The sequence below is a fragment of the Microtus pennsylvanicus genome, chromosome 1 (genome assembly GCF_037038515.1).
Source record: "Microtus pennsylvanicus isolate mMicPen1 chromosome 1, mMicPen1.hap1, whole genome shotgun sequence".
NCBI lineage: Eukaryota > Metazoa > Chordata > Mammalia > Rodentia > Cricetidae > Microtus > Microtus pennsylvanicus.
In genome coordinates, this window is record NC_134579.1 from 71,784,462 (window position 1) to 71,800,741 (window position 16,280).

At 44.2% G+C, this 16,280-nt stretch overlaps 1 protein-coding gene across 6 annotated transcripts in view; it reads left to right on the forward strand.

Moving 5' to 3' along the window:
• Positions 1-1,442: 1,442 nt before the first annotated feature.
• Positions 1,443-16,280, forward strand: part of Dgkg (diacylglycerol kinase gamma) — a 207,806-nt gene continuing 192,968 nt past the window's right edge. For 2 of the 6 annotated variants that reach the window (XM_075967983.1, XM_075968007.1), the window contains exon 1: positions 1,447-1,819. The gene's annotated coding sequence lies outside the window, so the exon portion shown is untranslated. Of the gene's footprint in view, positions 1,820-16,280 lie in introns of all 6 variants that reach the window. The other 4 variants (XM_075967989.1, XM_075968003.1, XM_075967997.1 and 1 more) reach the window with 4 other exon arrangements.

Below are 16,280 nucleotides of genomic sequence, written 5' to 3' on the forward strand. Positions count from 1 at the left end.
CAGAGGAAGGGCAGTTCAGGCATCCTCTCCACTATTGCTTAGATTCTTAGCTGGGATCACCGTGTGGTTTCCTGGTAGTTTCCCTAGTGCCTGGTTTCTTGCTAACCCCACAATGGCTCCCTCTTTCAAGGAATCTCTTTCCTTGCGCTCCCTCTCTCTCTCTCTCTCTCTCTCTCTCTCTCTCTCTCTCTCTCTCTCTCTCGCTCATTGTCCTTTACCCAAGTCAATTTTCCTGATCCCTCATGTTCTTCTCCTCACTCCACTTCTCCCCTCTCCATTCCCCTACCTCCCTCACCCCTCACCACCAATTTACTAAGAAGATCTTGTCTACTTCCCCTTCCGGCAGCGAGGAGGGGATCCATGTATATCTCTCAGGTTTTCAATGTTGCCTGTCTTCTCTGGGGTTGTGAACTACAGGCTGGTTATCCTTTGCTTTACCTCTAATACCCACATTTGAGTGAGTACCTACCGTGTTTGTCTTTCTGTGTTTGGGTTACCTCACTCAGGATAGTTTTTTCTAGTTCTATCCATTTGCCTGCAAAGTTCAATATGTCATTGCTTTTTACCACTAAGTAGTACTCCATTGTGTAAATTTACCACATTTTCTTTATCCATTCTTCATCTGAGAGACATCTATGTTGTTTCAATGTTCTGGCTATTACGAATAATGCTGCTATGAACATAGTTGAACACATGACCTTGTGGTATAGGTCTGCATCCTTTGGGTTTATGTAGATTGATGCACAATTTTTTGAGAAACCACCATACCGATTTCCAAAGTGGCTGTGCAAGTTGGCACATTGTTTGATTTTTTTTCTTGTGCGTAGGTGTGTTTTCTTGTGTGGAGGTGTGTTTTGTTTGTTTCAGAAATGCTCTATTTGTCCTGTTGGAAGACAGTCCAAGGTCATGCAAGGGCAAAGGGAAGAACATCACAGTTCTCATTCCTGAGACCGCATCCCTCCATCAGAGCCCGTTTCTGGCAAGCTGCATGAACCCCAACCATTCATACCTGCAGAGGAGAAATGATGATCCATCTACTGCCCCTGTCTCAGGACTGTCAGAAATGTCCTCCTGTACAGGACTGATGCTAATGGACACCAGAGACACCAAGTTCCTAGAAAACAGAGAACTTGTTGATTGATTTTATGTTTAAATTTTTTACCTGCCTTGGTTGAAATAGGTAGGCATCTCAGACCCCTGGCTTTCTACGCTAAGGAAAATAAACAGCCAGGGCATACTGTATTTTTCCAGTAATTGTTCTCTACCTCGAAGTCAGGCAGTTTCTTGCAGCCTCCAGCACTTCATGCATCCTCCCTGACCAAAGCGCTGTCAGTCAGGAGTGCCCTGATCATGCACACACAGGTTCCCACCGAACGATCGGTATCCGTGGGTGTGCGTGTGTGCGCGCACGTGTTTATGTGTGTGCACCCGTGTGTTTGTGGGGGACGCGTGTGTCTGCGCGCGCGGGTGTGTGGCGGGGGCGGGCTCTGCGCCCGGGGGGCAGGGCTCGCCGTCAGAGTGGCAGCTGGACTTGCGATGCTGCGAGGGACAGGGTGCAGAGCCGCAGTGCCGTAGTGGGCAGCAGCGGCAGTCTGCCCTGCTAGCAGTCGAACCCCTAAACAGAGGCGAAAGACCCCGGTGCCGCCAACCCTGGAAGCCGCCTGATGTCCCCGCCCCAGAGAGGCTGCACTGAGAGGACGCCCAGGCGCACGCTTTGGTCCCCTTGTGTCTCTCGGTTTCTCTTTCCTCCCAAGTAAGGGAATACGCAGCTAGGAGGGAGCGCCCCCGGGAAGCGCGCACCCAAGTGTTGCATGGTGAGGTAAGACCGCGGCCACAAAACAGAGGTTACCAGTTTGGGGGGGATGTGGGGGAACGCGGCAGCAACTTGGAAAACCAGGGCAAAGCAAGAGTGGGTCCCGCGGCTGGGAAAGGAGCTGCAAATGAGGCCCCTGCGCCCATCCTGACGGTGCCACCTGCCACACACCCGAGCGGGAGGGGATGCGCCAGTGGACTGTGCAGGGTGGGGCCCCCTCCCTGTACAGTCGGTCGGGACGCGAAGGTGTGCGGGCGACAGGCGGCCTTGCTTCGGGCAGTTTGCTGAAGCAACTGGTCAAATGTCTTCCTTTCTTATGTAGACTCCAGGGTATCCAGATCGCGGCACGCGGAGCCAGTGGGCTACGGGGAGCAGGGGCTGTCTTTCTGTTGCCTGGTGGCCAGAGCCCCTGATAGTCCCGCGGGGTTCTGAGACTTTGGGACACTCCAAGTTCAAAACCTCTTGTGTCGTAGGCTTAGACAGACGCTGAAGAGAATACAGACAGCTTGGCAAATAAAGGAGGGAATATCAAGGGGAACCTAAAGCCGACCTGTTTCTTTTGGGTCACAAGACCTGTCTGTGTGTTTGTATCTTAATGGGGGTGCATTTAGAATCACCTGTGGGGATGTGGGGCATTCAAAAAACTGCACCCGACCACCTCACGCCGTATCTTCTGGTGTCCCTTTTCTCGGGATTAGTGGACTAGAATTTGAGGAGGGGGCTGTGGACTTCTTGAAAGCCCTACAGGTGATTCTGAGGGTCCGCCTCCATCCTCGCCGCCTTTGCAGTGGACAGGGAAGAACCAGGCGCGCGCGAGCCGTTCTGCTGTGCACTTCGGGGTAGTGCATAGACCCCTCCCTCATCTCCAGGGAGGAGGGGGTCAGAGGGGTCTGCTAAGGAACGAGGTGACTTGTGACGTTGCTGTGTGAGTCCCCAGGCTCAGTAGCCCAGGCCGCTAGGTTATCTGCCAGGGCCTCATTAGCATACGATGACCTCCCTGTGGGGAGGAGGACTGAGGAGAGCTGTTTGTCAAGCTTTCGCTTCAGGGCCTTCAAGGACCCATCATAGGTTTGGAAGTATACCACGGTCACCTCCAAACATAAGGAGGTACAGTAGTCAGACACAAGACTTCTATGTCTCGGTGCCTGGGGATTCAGCGTTTATACAGCGCAGCTCCCTGAGCCACTTGCTGGAGAATTGGGTACCCTCACGGTATGAAGGACTGAAGGACGTTGGTGCTCAGCACAAACATCAAAAACCAAATACACACACACACCCTTTAAAACTATACCCTTCTCAGTCTAGGGGTGTCCCCTCCATGGAAAGGTGCTTCTTGCTTAAAGGGCTGTATTTGACAGAAACTCCACTTTGAATATAAATTTTACTGATTAAATAAGACAGCTGTAACTAAGCTAATTTCCTGTGGTGTTTCTGGTCTGATCTAAGCCCATCCCCCCACACATACACACATGCACCATCCACTTAACATTTGACTCCATCATTCTAGGCATCATTGTTTCTGGGAGAGGTCTAGGGGTGGGAAGGAAGTAGAAAAATGCTTTCGTGTGTGTGTCCACGTCCCGTGTGTGTACATATCCTGTGTCTCTTTGTGTGCACATGTCCCTGTGTGTATACTTGTGTTCCATGTTTCTGTGTGTGTGTGTATGTACATGTCCCATGTCTGTGTGTGTACATATTCTATGTCTGTGTGTATATTCCCCATATCTCTGTGTGTATATGTTCCATGTCTTTCTGTGTGTCTATGTCCCCCTTCTCTGTGTGTGTATATATGCCGTGTGTGTGTGTGTGTGTGTGTGTGTGTCTGTGTGTGTGTAAGGTCCTCTATCACTTTCTACCTTATTTTTAGGGGTCAGGTATCACTAAACCCAGAGCTCACTGATTCAGCTAGGCTGGCTGACCATCAGGTTTGGGAATCCTCCTATCCTATCTCAGCCTCCTTGGCATTGAACTCCACTGCCTTGCCCAGCTTTTGTATATGGGTGGACACGGATGGGAACTCAGATCTCCATGCTCCTGCAGCGATCATTTTACCAATGAACCACCTCCCTAGCCCCATACACTTTCTATTATTTTATGTAGTCTTTAGTTCGAATCAACCAAACTGTGAGGGAAAATAATAAACATCAGGGCAGCTTGAAAGTAGAGTCTTAGAACTGGAAGAAACTCCTATGACCATCTATTGCAGCTTCTCCATTCCCCACCCACCTCACCTCACAACAACAACAGGTGGCAAGGCTCCCTCAACCCCTGACCCTCCTTGGGGCCCAGCATGAGACTGCGAGTGTTTGCCAAGGCTGGTTCCAGCTCCTCCCCTGGAAGGGAAAGAGGAAGTGCTGTTTCATTGTGGGTAACATTCTTTTTTAAAAATACATATTGAATTCTATTACAACAGTATGATAGTCCCTTAATATAACAGTAGTTCCTGCTCATTGCAGAAAATTTGGGAAGTTGAAAGTGAAAAATTATCGCCCATGGTTTCTTCCACCCAGATCTCACATTTCTTAATACATTGACATATTTCTCGTCTGTCTATTTTTACGCCTTGAGATCCTACACTCCATAGAGGGCTAGCATTTGTAGGTAACCTAATAAGTGTACTTTGCATGGTGTTAATCGTTTTATCTTCATTATGTCACTTAATCCTAGGAAATCCCTCTGAGATAGGTGTTATTATTATCAACCCCATTTCTCTAGGATGGCAGAGTGTACAGGTGACCAACTCCAGTGGCAGAGCCTCAGTGCAAACCCACGCTCCCCGGCTGTGATGTGCGGTCGCTATTGTGCCTCTGGCTTTTTGGTTTTTTTTCCTTACTTGGTCTTGTAGCGAGCATCCCCTCGCCAGCATCACTTCCCAGCTGTGTATTATTATGCTGTTAGCTATTTAACTTGCCTGCTCTCCTCGGCAACTACCAGTAAGTCTGGGCAAACTCTTTACCACGCACATTTCCAGTTCCTTCTTTCGGGTGGATTCCCAGAAGGAGAATTACCAAGGCAAAGGCCAAAACTATTTGGAGGTTCCTTATAGGTACACAAGAAGCCACTGTTCCTTGTAAGAATAGAAGAGCTACACCGAGTTACACTTCCATTTCCCCAGAGGCAGCTCTACCACAGTCTAAGTAGGTAAAGCTTAGCTACACGAGAATTGTGTAGAACTTGACAGGATAAAGCCATGTACATGAGCATCCCCGGCGGGATGGGAGAAGTCACACCTGCAATTTAGTTCATGCACTCAGATAGGGATGTGGAAACTGCTTCATATCAGGCTCTTCTTACTTATTGCTGTTGTTTTCTGATACGAAGTCTTCACTAATGTAGACCAAGCTAGCCTGAAACTCCCAGCAATCCTTCTGCCTCAACCTCCACAGGGATGGGATTCCAAGCTTCTACAAAAGTGCTTAGCTTTAAAACTGTACCTAAAAAAAATAAAAAATAAAACTGTACCTAGTTTTATGTGATTAACTGTGGGCTACACAATTCTTTGGCTGGGCACCACATGTTAACTAGGAACAAATCAACTGTTGCATAAAAATATATAAATGTATATACTATCCCTCATCTTCACCCAGTGATTGCATTAATCTTCACCCTTGTAAACATACACCACCATCACAGCCAGGTTCAATACATTTCCAGCAGCCACAGCTTCTTCACATTCTGGCCAGATTCACAGAGCCATTTGTTTACTTCCAGTATCAGAATCGCACAGCAAAACCGTCTTTACTTATAAGTAGCCAAGTTTGTCTAATCAAGTAGCAGCAACACCGCCCAGAAAAAAAAATCCAATCAAGACAACTCCAGATGAGACCATTTTTAGGAGGTTGTAGGCTGGTGAAGTGGCTCAGCAGTAGAGCCCTTGCCATACCCATTCAATAAGGGAGACCAAGTTTTGATCACACCACCAACATGAAAACAAAAGAGGCATGTGTTGTGTGCCTATAATCCCAGTGCTGGGAGGAATGGAGAGAGGAGGGTCCCTGGGGCTGGTTGGCCAGCCAACCTGGCTACATCAGTGAGCTCTGGGTTCAGTGAGAGATCATGTCACAAACTATAGAGTGGAGAAAGTTTGAAGTAGAGAGATTCCAACCACCTAAGCATGCACAAACACACACACATTCATATACACGCATATGTATTCATACACACATATGCACACATACACACATGCCAAGGGATTATCATCATGAAACTACTGCCAAGTCAAAGAGTATGTGGCTGGCAAAGAAGATAGCCAATAAGACACCACCACCACTACCACCAACCCACAAGAAGGCAATTTAAAAAAAAATGAGTTGGCCCTGGTCATGGGTTTTCTTTAGAGCTGTGTTTGCCTCATACCTGCCACTACTACCAGCAACTGGGGCACTAGCCCTATGTTGTTACACATGGAAAAAACCTTGTCTGAGTCTTATCACTGAAATCAGCTCTGCAGGACTCAGCTCAGGGCCAGACAGATCCTTCTGAAAACCTCTCCCCATTGTGCGTGGAAGATGGATGTCTCAGTAGCATAGAGTATAGACTTGTCTTGCCATGGTGAAGACATTTCTTTCACATGTCCTCACCGCGCTACAGACTCACTCAGGGCAGAGCTGAACCTACGATTTCACTACATCCCCAGCACCTGAGGTTAATACTTGGTGACATTCAGTAGAATCGATTGAATAGATGCATAGACAAGTAAGAGTGTCCGGGGCTCTGTTCTGGGTGCTTTGGGCACAGTTCTCTTACATTGCATCTTCATTCTGCTCAGTCAGTCTTGGAACTATGCCTGAGATATATCTGGAGTGATGTTGTCTATTTTCACGTATCTCTCTCTACCCGTGCTTGTTTAAATCCCCAAAATAAAACACAATTAGAGTTTCAGCTTCACAGTCACACTGGTTGTATTTCTCGTGCTTAGTGAGACAAGCAGCTCTCGGTGGATGCGCTGGAGATTATAAATCTCCTTAATTGCAGAGTCCAGCATCCTAGAGTATGAACGGGATGCCTGTGTCTGTCTTGGTTTCTACCATGTCCTCTGCACAGTGTCTGACCCACAGGAAAGAGAGAAAATAGAGGAAAGGCTCTGCCTGCTCCCTCTCCCCTGTCACTGACGTCACTATAAACCTGGTGTTGATAACCCCATCTCTTGGACAAGGATAGTGAATCTCAGAATGTTTGCGTAGCTTTGCCTGTGGGTGTGCAAAGCTGTCGGGAGACACGGACTTTTCCACGCAGATCTAACGGTTCCGAAGCCCCCAAGGCTCTCTGCTTCGCCTCAGCACCGACGTGCACGGTGATGCTGATGTGACTTGTCACCCTCCTGGCTGCCTGGGAAGCAGATAAAAGGGTGAATTTGTGGGTGTTCAAAGGGAAACCATCCATACAATTTGTAGCTGCAAATGGCATTCAAGAGTGCAAAAACTGTGCTCAGGGTGTGAGGAGGCCTCGCCTCTGGATTTAACTGGCAAAGCACTCCAGCTAGCCGCTACCCTCTGTGAGTCTCCCAAGAGCAGGATTGACTTACCTAGGATCACAGGCCCCTTCTTAAGGGCGGCCTAATTATAATTCAAAGGGAAGTGAGCACCTTCCTCGCTTCTTCAATTCTATTTCTGCTAAAAGCTTCCTGAGGTCTAATGAGATATTTATGCCATTAACACTGGCTGTGATTCCTATCCATGGAAGTAACCCAGCTTGCCTCCTGACTGACCCCTGAACTCCCCTTCTCACCCTGTCACCCCGGTTCCATCGTTGCCATACAGGTGGCAGCTGGAATACAAACGCAGAGACTTTGTGTTTATTCCGTGTTTTGTATCATTTTGTTTGTCTTTCTCGATAGCCTGCTACGATATTTCTGACTCTGTTGTGATCCACTGTTTCTGCTGGCCCTTCCAGCAGGTTCCAGCCATCCCAAATGTGATGTTCGTGACCACATCACCCAAGTTATGAGCATAAACAATGAACATTATAGGAGTCACTTCTCTCTATCCTCTAAGACTAGTTAGGTATGAATTCAATACTTGAACAATGTGTTTTTAGAAAAGTTATTCGTCTTACTGTACCTTCATCTAGCTCATATTTTCTATCTTTTCCAAGACACTGTCAGGTAAAGCTCATCTAACACCTTGGGATGGTCCTGATTCCCTGCCACTGAAATTCCCTTAGTCTGCTGTTCAGTACCCTTGTCAAAGAAGCAACGCCATTAATTTAATAATAAATTGCCTTTGGTGAGCCGACGTTACCTCATAGATTTCACAACTTCAGTGCTAATTCCAAATTCTGTTTCAGAACATTTTCTAGGATTAACATTAACCCCTCAAGATAAGAAACTTTCAGCCAGGCAGTGATAGTGCATGCCTTTAATCCCAGCACTCGGGAGGCAAGGGCAGGTGGATCTCTGTGAGTTTGAGGCCAGCCTGGTCTACAAATCAAGTTCCAGGACAGCCAGGACTGTTACACAGAGAACCCCTGTCTTGAAAAAAAAGAAAAAAAGATGAGAAATTTTCCAAGTTACTTCTCAGTAAAAGAATGGACTTCTATCTGTTCTGAAGATGATGGTGATGGTGGTACTCATAGTGGTGATGGCCCCCTTGCTGCATAACTCTGGATATAATATGTCCAAGTTATATGAACTACATGTTGCGTCAGCACTCTAGAATGCTCTTCAGTCATAGGAGACATGTATTAATCTGTGGCATATCTAAGAGTTCCTAGTATGGTTGGAAATAAGATTGGCGAAGGAGCCAAGAGAGTGTCTAGTCCTTAGTCATCATCTCAATGAGGAGCCCAGGCCAAGAACCGAGGCACGTGCCAGAAGTCCCAACTGCTTGAGAGACTGCAGCCAGGGAATTACAAGTTCAAGGCCCTGTTTAGTGACAAACCGTGCTAAAACAACAAATAAAACAAAAAGGCGGAGCTCTCCACCTACCCAGGATGAGCCTGGCCTGGAGGTCACAGCAGAGAGGAACCACCTTCTTGTTGGTGGTTGTTTTATTCTTTACTCTTTTGGGGAGCCTGCCACCCAGCTCCCAGATAACACTGAGGTTTATTCCTCTTATGAATGCCTGGCCGTAGCTTGGTTTATTTCTAGCCAGCTTTTCTTAACTTAAATTATCCTGCCTGCCTTTTGCCTCTGAGCTTTTAGTGTTCTCTTACTTCTGTATACCTTACTTTTACTCTTACTCCATGGCTGACTGGGTGGCTGGGTGGCTGGGTGGCTGGGTGGCTGTGCGGCTGTGCGGCTGGGTGGCTGGGTGGCTGTGCGGCTGTGCGGCTGTGCGGCTGGGCGGCTGGGTGGCTGGTCCCTGACATCCTCCCCTCCTTGCTCCTCTATCTCTCTTCCCAGATTTTTCCTATCTATTTTCTCTGCCTGTCAGCCCTGCCTGTCCTTTCTCCTGACTCACCATTGGTCATTCAGCTCTTTATTCGACCAAACAGGTGTTTTAGACAATCAAAGTAACACAAATGCAACATAAAAGAACGCAACACATCTTTGCATCATTGAACCAATATTTCACAGCATAAACAAATGTAACACCTTAAGCTAACATTCCACAACACCATCTCTGCTCTAACGAGTGCTTCTCCAGAGTGGTGTTCCTTCTTCTTGCCTTCTCTTCTGAAGGTTTTGATTCATGTAAAAAAAAAATTCACTTCTCCTTTAATAATTGACCTCCTAAGTGATCAATATCCCAATGAAAACAAAAGGTACTTTTTCTTGATCACAGTGTGAAAGAAGAGAGCATTAAAAAAACCTTGAAAGTTCTTTCTCTCCTTCCTTCCTTCCTTCTTTCTTTTTTTCTTTCTTTTTTTCATCCACAAGGATGAAAGCTATGTAACATAGCTCGGGCATGTCTCAAACTCACCATCTCTCTGCCCCAGCCTCTGAAGTACTGAGATTACAAGTATGCTCCAAGGCAAGAAAGAGTATAAGAGAGAAGAGGTTTAAGTAAAATATCATCTTAATAATTAATAATAAACATGCTTTGCATACTTATAAAAGCAGCAATGTGTTTATAGCCATAATCTCTCCTGATTCCAGTCACAGGCCTGTGAGGCAGGCACTGTGGATGTCTCCAGCCTATCTCACCGGTGTGATCACTGAAGCAGGGGCCGTGAGCAAGAAAAGGTTAACAGAGGAAACCCCAATGGCCACCAAACAGCTAATAAAGCCAGATCTGCCCTCCCAGCTGGCCATTCAAGCCTTACCCTCCTTTCCATGTGGTCTGCATGGTGGAGGTGGCTTTGCATACACAGGAATTGGCTTTTCACTTTCTTTATGATCCATCTGGTGTGGAAGCTCTAAGCAGCTAGGGTTCAGCAAACCACTTCGATCTTCAGGGCCTGCAGTGCAGAATATTTTCATTGCCTACTATATTTCTGTACCTCTCCGCTCTGGGACAACAACCACTGTAGACCCACCTTTAATTAACTGAGCTGAAAAAAAATATCTCTGCATCTTCTATGGAGCCAGGTGCTCTTTCCAGGATCTTTGAGGGCCAAGGTGGGTGTTGCTATCCAGACCACTCCATCCTAAAGCTTCATCAGCAAGGATGCCCAGGAGCCTTAAAACCTGCCCCCAGGACATCCCTTGGTAGAAGTGCCTTTTGTTTCCTTTTCTAGTGCCAGCATGCCTGCCTGATTCTAATAGTCTCCAGGTAGTGTTTCTTTACTAGAAAGCCAACAGCCCCGCATCCCTGTATCTGAGAAAGCCCTGCTCTGCCCAAAAACCTTGCTGCACCAAACCCCTAAATCATGCAAGTCACATCGAGTGCATTCCTGTAGAAACTCTCAGTCATGAAACCAAATGTGCACGAAGCACCCACTGTGGGCTCCACACAGGACCGGTTTCTGAAAGAAATGTTTTCCATCAATTGTGTGAACAGAGCCAAAACCAGACAGTGCTGATCTTAGATGAAAGTCAGAGGCAAATCCACAAGCCAAGAAGTTAGTAGATGGAGGGAGCCAGGTAATAACCTGGAGAGCTTGAGCCACGGTTGTCAACAAAGGAGAGGGAACAGAATAAGCAAAGGCTCAGAGGCGACTCCCGCAATGGAGTTCAGAGTTGCTAAAGCAAAAACTGTGGGTCAGGAAGTGAAAAGAGGCAAGACTGGAAATGTGATCTGCCAACCCATAGAGGGTCATGTCTGCCCCAGTAAAGCATACAGTGTTTTATACAGTAGGGAAGGGCAATGAAATTTTTTAAGTGGGGAATGATATGGTCATATTGAAATGTTAAAACTGGGCTGCAGTGTGGCGTGAAGACAAGAGGGAAACAGGGCTTTTCCCAGAAGGCTTTGAAGAGAACTGGGGTACCATGAGGACTGGGAAAATGGTGGCAGGAATGAAGGGAAGGACGGACACGGAAGGGAATGAAAATGTCAGTGAGGGGCGGGGAGCAGGGGAAACAGGGGCAGAGGGTCACCCCCAGGCTTCTGTCTCTGTGCCTTGGAGAATAATGGCTTCGTGGATAAGGGAAGTAGGAAACACTAGCCGAATGTGTGTGGTGGTGCATTCAGCTTGTTAAACTTGAGGTGTCGATGAGGGGTGCAGATGGGAATGGCATTATAGCCATTTGCAAACTGAAGATCCTGCAAAGATCATATCTCAGCCTTTTGGCTGAGCTTTGGGTACCATAGAAGCCCAAATGGGGAACACCACAGAAAGCTTAAACTGAACACAAAGCATACAAGATGCATGGAGGCATAGGAATAGGGGCTGCAGTGAACACACCGAAGTCACAATATAGGCATTCTCAGAACAGGAAAGGAACAGAAGGCAAGATGCAGAAATATGCCAAAGTTAAAACAGTTCATGGCATGTTTAGGGGAAGATGAAGCTTATACTGGTAAAAAAAATTATCATTATAAAAAAGCGGAGATATTGTTACAAAACGAGAAAAGCAATATTTGATTTTCAAAGAGACAAGGGGCAAGTACCAGGCGCTCTACACCATGAACCATCAGAAGGAACCTGAGGTCTCATTATAGAACACTGATGGAAGAATTCCACAAGCAGGAAGTTAGGGAGAGGAGGTGCTCAGAAAGTGGACCGCTGATATTTTGTAGTGATAAAAGTCATTTACTCAAAATGATCTGGCCAATCAAGAACTGAAAACTGAGAATGGAAATGATGCTCTGTGAAAGACACAAAGCCACTGTGGAGTGCACCCTGTGATCTCAGCACCCTACCTCAAAAAATAGTGAAAAAGAAATACGCTGGGTGGCGGTTGTACACACCTTTAATCCCAGCACTCCAGAGGCAGAGGTAGGTGGATCTCTGTGTGTTCAAGGTCAACCTAGTGTACAGAGTTCCAGGACAGCCAGGGCTACACAGGAAAACCCTGTCTTGAAAAATCAATAATAATAATTATAATAATGCCTTAGTAGGTGGCTCAGTCAGTAAAGCTTACTGCAAAAACGTAAGTACCCCAGTTTGATCCCCAGGACTGATGTCAAAAAGCCTGTTCTGAATTGGGGAGATAGCTCTGTGAATGAAGTTTGCTGTCCTGCAAAGGAGGGGGTCAGTGTTTAGACTACTCTCCCTCTATTTCTCTGTTCGTGTTTCCCACCTGGCTTTACTCTGCTAAGTCATTGGCCAAAATAGCTTTATTAACCAATAAAAGCAACACATATACAGAAGGACATCCCACATCATTTCTTTTTTTCTTTCCAAATAAAAAGAGAAGCTTTACCTTTAACATATTAAAATTACATCCACAAAACAGCTATCGAGCAAGAATTATAGTTACAATATTTAATCTTATTTACATTTGGCAAATTAAGGAAAATACACTGTTATCTATTCTATCTTTGTGAGTCTAAAGTTTTATATCTAATTTATCTTTTATTTTAACTAAGGAAAACTATAATTATAACTATCTAATATTCCGCTCCATTAAAGACCACAGAAGGATATAATATTACCTAAGTAAACAGGAAGTGCATTGTAAGCAACTTCCAAAACTCTAGAAATGACAGAGACATCTCGCTGCCTGGACAGTCACCCGAAGTTCTTCTGTAACTTTGAGGCATCCATCTTCAGCCTACAGGCCCATAGTCTCTGGCAGACTTTTTTTAGGAAGCAGGAAATTTGAAAGACTGCTTCACCGATATTGGCAGTTTATCAGTCACTTTCTTCTGAGTCCTTCAGGATGTCTGATAGACTCTTTCATAAAACAGGAGCCCCGAAGGACTGTCTCACCTTCTTTATGTAAGTTCAGCAGTCATTCTTTCTGTGGGTCCTGCATGTCCAGTTCATAAAGCATACCATCAAGCAATCCAGGCATGAGCAATTTCTTGCCCAAATGGCTAGCAAACTCTGTAAAGAGCCTCTTCAGTGCCCATCATCCTCTTGAAGTAGATTGGTGCTGTCAGGAGCAGACGTGTCTCACTGTCAAGAAAAGTCTAAGTTCTTAAAATATTTTAAATGCCATATTCTGTAGGTTTTTAAAGTGTTTGAAGATTAACTATCAATCTGAATTGTATCGCTGCATATCTAGAAAACCTAACATTGACTATTACAGACTACTATCCATAATTTTTAACTACCATAACATTTTTAAATGAGCTGTATAAACGTAATACCTTAAACAAGAGTAGAAATATACATGTAACAAAATTGACCTTAAATTTGTGTCAATAAACCAAAGTCTATGCCAATGTATTCATTTCTATATCATGTCCCCTTTCAAATGAAAACAAACATTTATAAACAATCATTTTGGGAATTTGGGCATTGTTTTCTCTAAACTGCTTCCTGCTGTTTGTTGGGTAAAGTATTTGTAGGGTTCATGGAGACCTTTTGGGGATTCTTGGTCCATCAAACCACATTAGCCTGGAAGGAATTTACACATTCCCATTCTCTGTGGAAACAAAAGCAGAACCTCTTTTTCAAAGTAACAAATCCTTAAACTCAAACTAAAATGTTTGTTTAGCTTAGCAACCTGTACAATGAAATGTCTCTCTGCACTTAGCCCATTCACAGTCAAAAAATTCAAACACAGTAACATACATAATCTGTACTCTTTGTGTATTTTCCATCTTTATGTGGCTTTTTTTACTTTATTGCTTTTTGATATTTATTTTATTATCTTTACTCCTTTAATATTCTTTCTTCTCTCTCTCTAAAGCCCATGTACATTTATCCAATACTGTGACCCATTCAGAGGTCTTTTTCATCTGAATCTGTCTTATTGCATATCTATAATCATTTTCTGACCAGGAGCACTTCTTAAAATGCTAAGTGATTTGGCTAGGACTAGAGCAGCCACTTTGGTTGTTCCTTTCACCCTGCTCGACTTTCCAGCATGACAGACGTCCATTTAATGCCAGCTCTGGGAGCCATGTTTACTACCCCAACTCTGGGAAGCTGTTGGCTCATGTCACCACCAAGTAACTTTTAGCACATTGCCCAAAAACACCATTCAATTACAAAAGAATCAGAGTCATTTGTGCTACCAGAATGAACCAGAAAGACATTTCTTAAAGAAGCTGTGCAGTTTTTGCTGCTAATTCTGAGTCAGGAAGCCTTCTCTTAAAGAAGCCATATCACTGCTTGCTGCCAGAAAACAGCCAATTTGGAAAAAAAAAATGTGGCTACCAAGATGCTCCTATTGACTACCATTTTGTGGGTCCAGAAGCCCTTTTGTAATGCTTTCTTAGGCTTTATGTGATTGTACATTGCCAAACGCTGGGTGCTGTTTTGTAACAAGATGCTGCGCTTACATTTCCCAGCTGCCTGACCTGAATAATCACACAGAAACTATATTATTAATTGCAACATTCTTTGACCAATGTCTCAAGTGTATTTCTAACTAGCTCTTACATCTTAAAAACTCATTTCTATTAACCTGTGTATTGTCACTAGGCTGTGCTTCCCTGTGTCATCATGCTACTCTTTTGACAGCTACATGGTGTCTCCTTGACTCCATCTACTCTCTCTATATATCTCTGTTTAGATTTTCCACCTGCCTTTACTCTGCTAAGCCATTGGCCAAAACAGCTTTACTCATTAGTCAATAAAAGCAACACATATACAGAAGATTATCCCACATCAGATGCTGGTCAGTGGGTACCAAGTCAAAGATAGGAACAAGTTCTGTGATGGCACTCTAGGGGACTGCATACAGGTAACATAGGGACTGCATAGAGGTAAGGTAGAGGACTATATGTAGGCATCATATGAACTATCACAGACATCTTAGGGAACTGTTTACAGTATAGGTACTATAGGGTACTGTATAAGTACTGAAAGAGACTGTGATGGTTGAAGGAGAATGACCCCACAGGTTCATACATTTGCATGCTGGGTCCCCAGTTGAAGAACTGTCTGGAAGGATTAGGGTGTGCAGCCTTGTTGGAGAAGGTGGGTCACTGGAAGTATGCTAACTTTGAAATTGCCAGGCTTGGTGTCTCTCTCTGCCTACTGCCTGAGGATCAGGAAGCAAAGCTCAGCTACTTCAGTATATCTACCTATGTGCTATACCATTTATCCCACCATGATGATATGGGGCTAGCCCTCTGAAACTGTAAGCAAGACCCCAATTAAATGTTTTCTTTTATAAAAGTTACCTTGGTCATGATGTCTCTTCATAGTAGAATAGTGACCAAGACAAAACCTATGTATAGGGACTGCATATAGGGAGTGTAGGGGTCTGTATATAGGGACTGTAAAGGAGTATATATAGGGACTGTATGTGAGCACTATAGGGTACCATTTTTATAGGCATTGTGGGGAATTATATATAATCTTATAGGTTGTATTTTTCAGAAAGTTAAAAGATAGGATTCTGAATGCTTTTGCCATAAAGAAATAATACATTTTTGAGGAGGTAACTGTTTGATTTAAATGTTTAGTTTACAATGCATGCATTACTGAAATACTGCATTCTATCCCTAATATATAAAAACTTTATGGCTTATGTATCAATTAAAACTAATTCTAAAGTCCAGGCTACTTAATATAAGAACTAAAGTTCTCATTTTGTAATGTGGAAAGTCATAATTTTTTATTGTTGACATAGAGATATAGGCATAAATATATTTTAAATAGGAGTAGATCAATATAAAACTAGATATCTTATTTTTTAATCTCAAAATTAGAAGGTAGAGCTGGAATCCTATAGTCAAGATTAAAAACTAAAAAAGAAAATGGAAAGGAGACATAAAAATAGAAGCATAAGATAAGATGATAGAAATGAGGTCAAACACGCACACTATCACATTAAGTGTGACTGGTTTTATTATTTCTCTTAAAAGACAAAGAGCTATACTTTGGGGTATATTCCAGTTCTAAATATATTGTGTTTTACACAAAATGGGACTGAACAGGTAAAGTAGAGAAAAAACACAGGTATACTAAGAAAATACAAAAAAAGAATGTTATTCATATTAAGCAATATAAAATTTATATGGAAAACATGACTAAAATAATTTATTAGAAATATCATATTTGTGAATATTTTTATCCC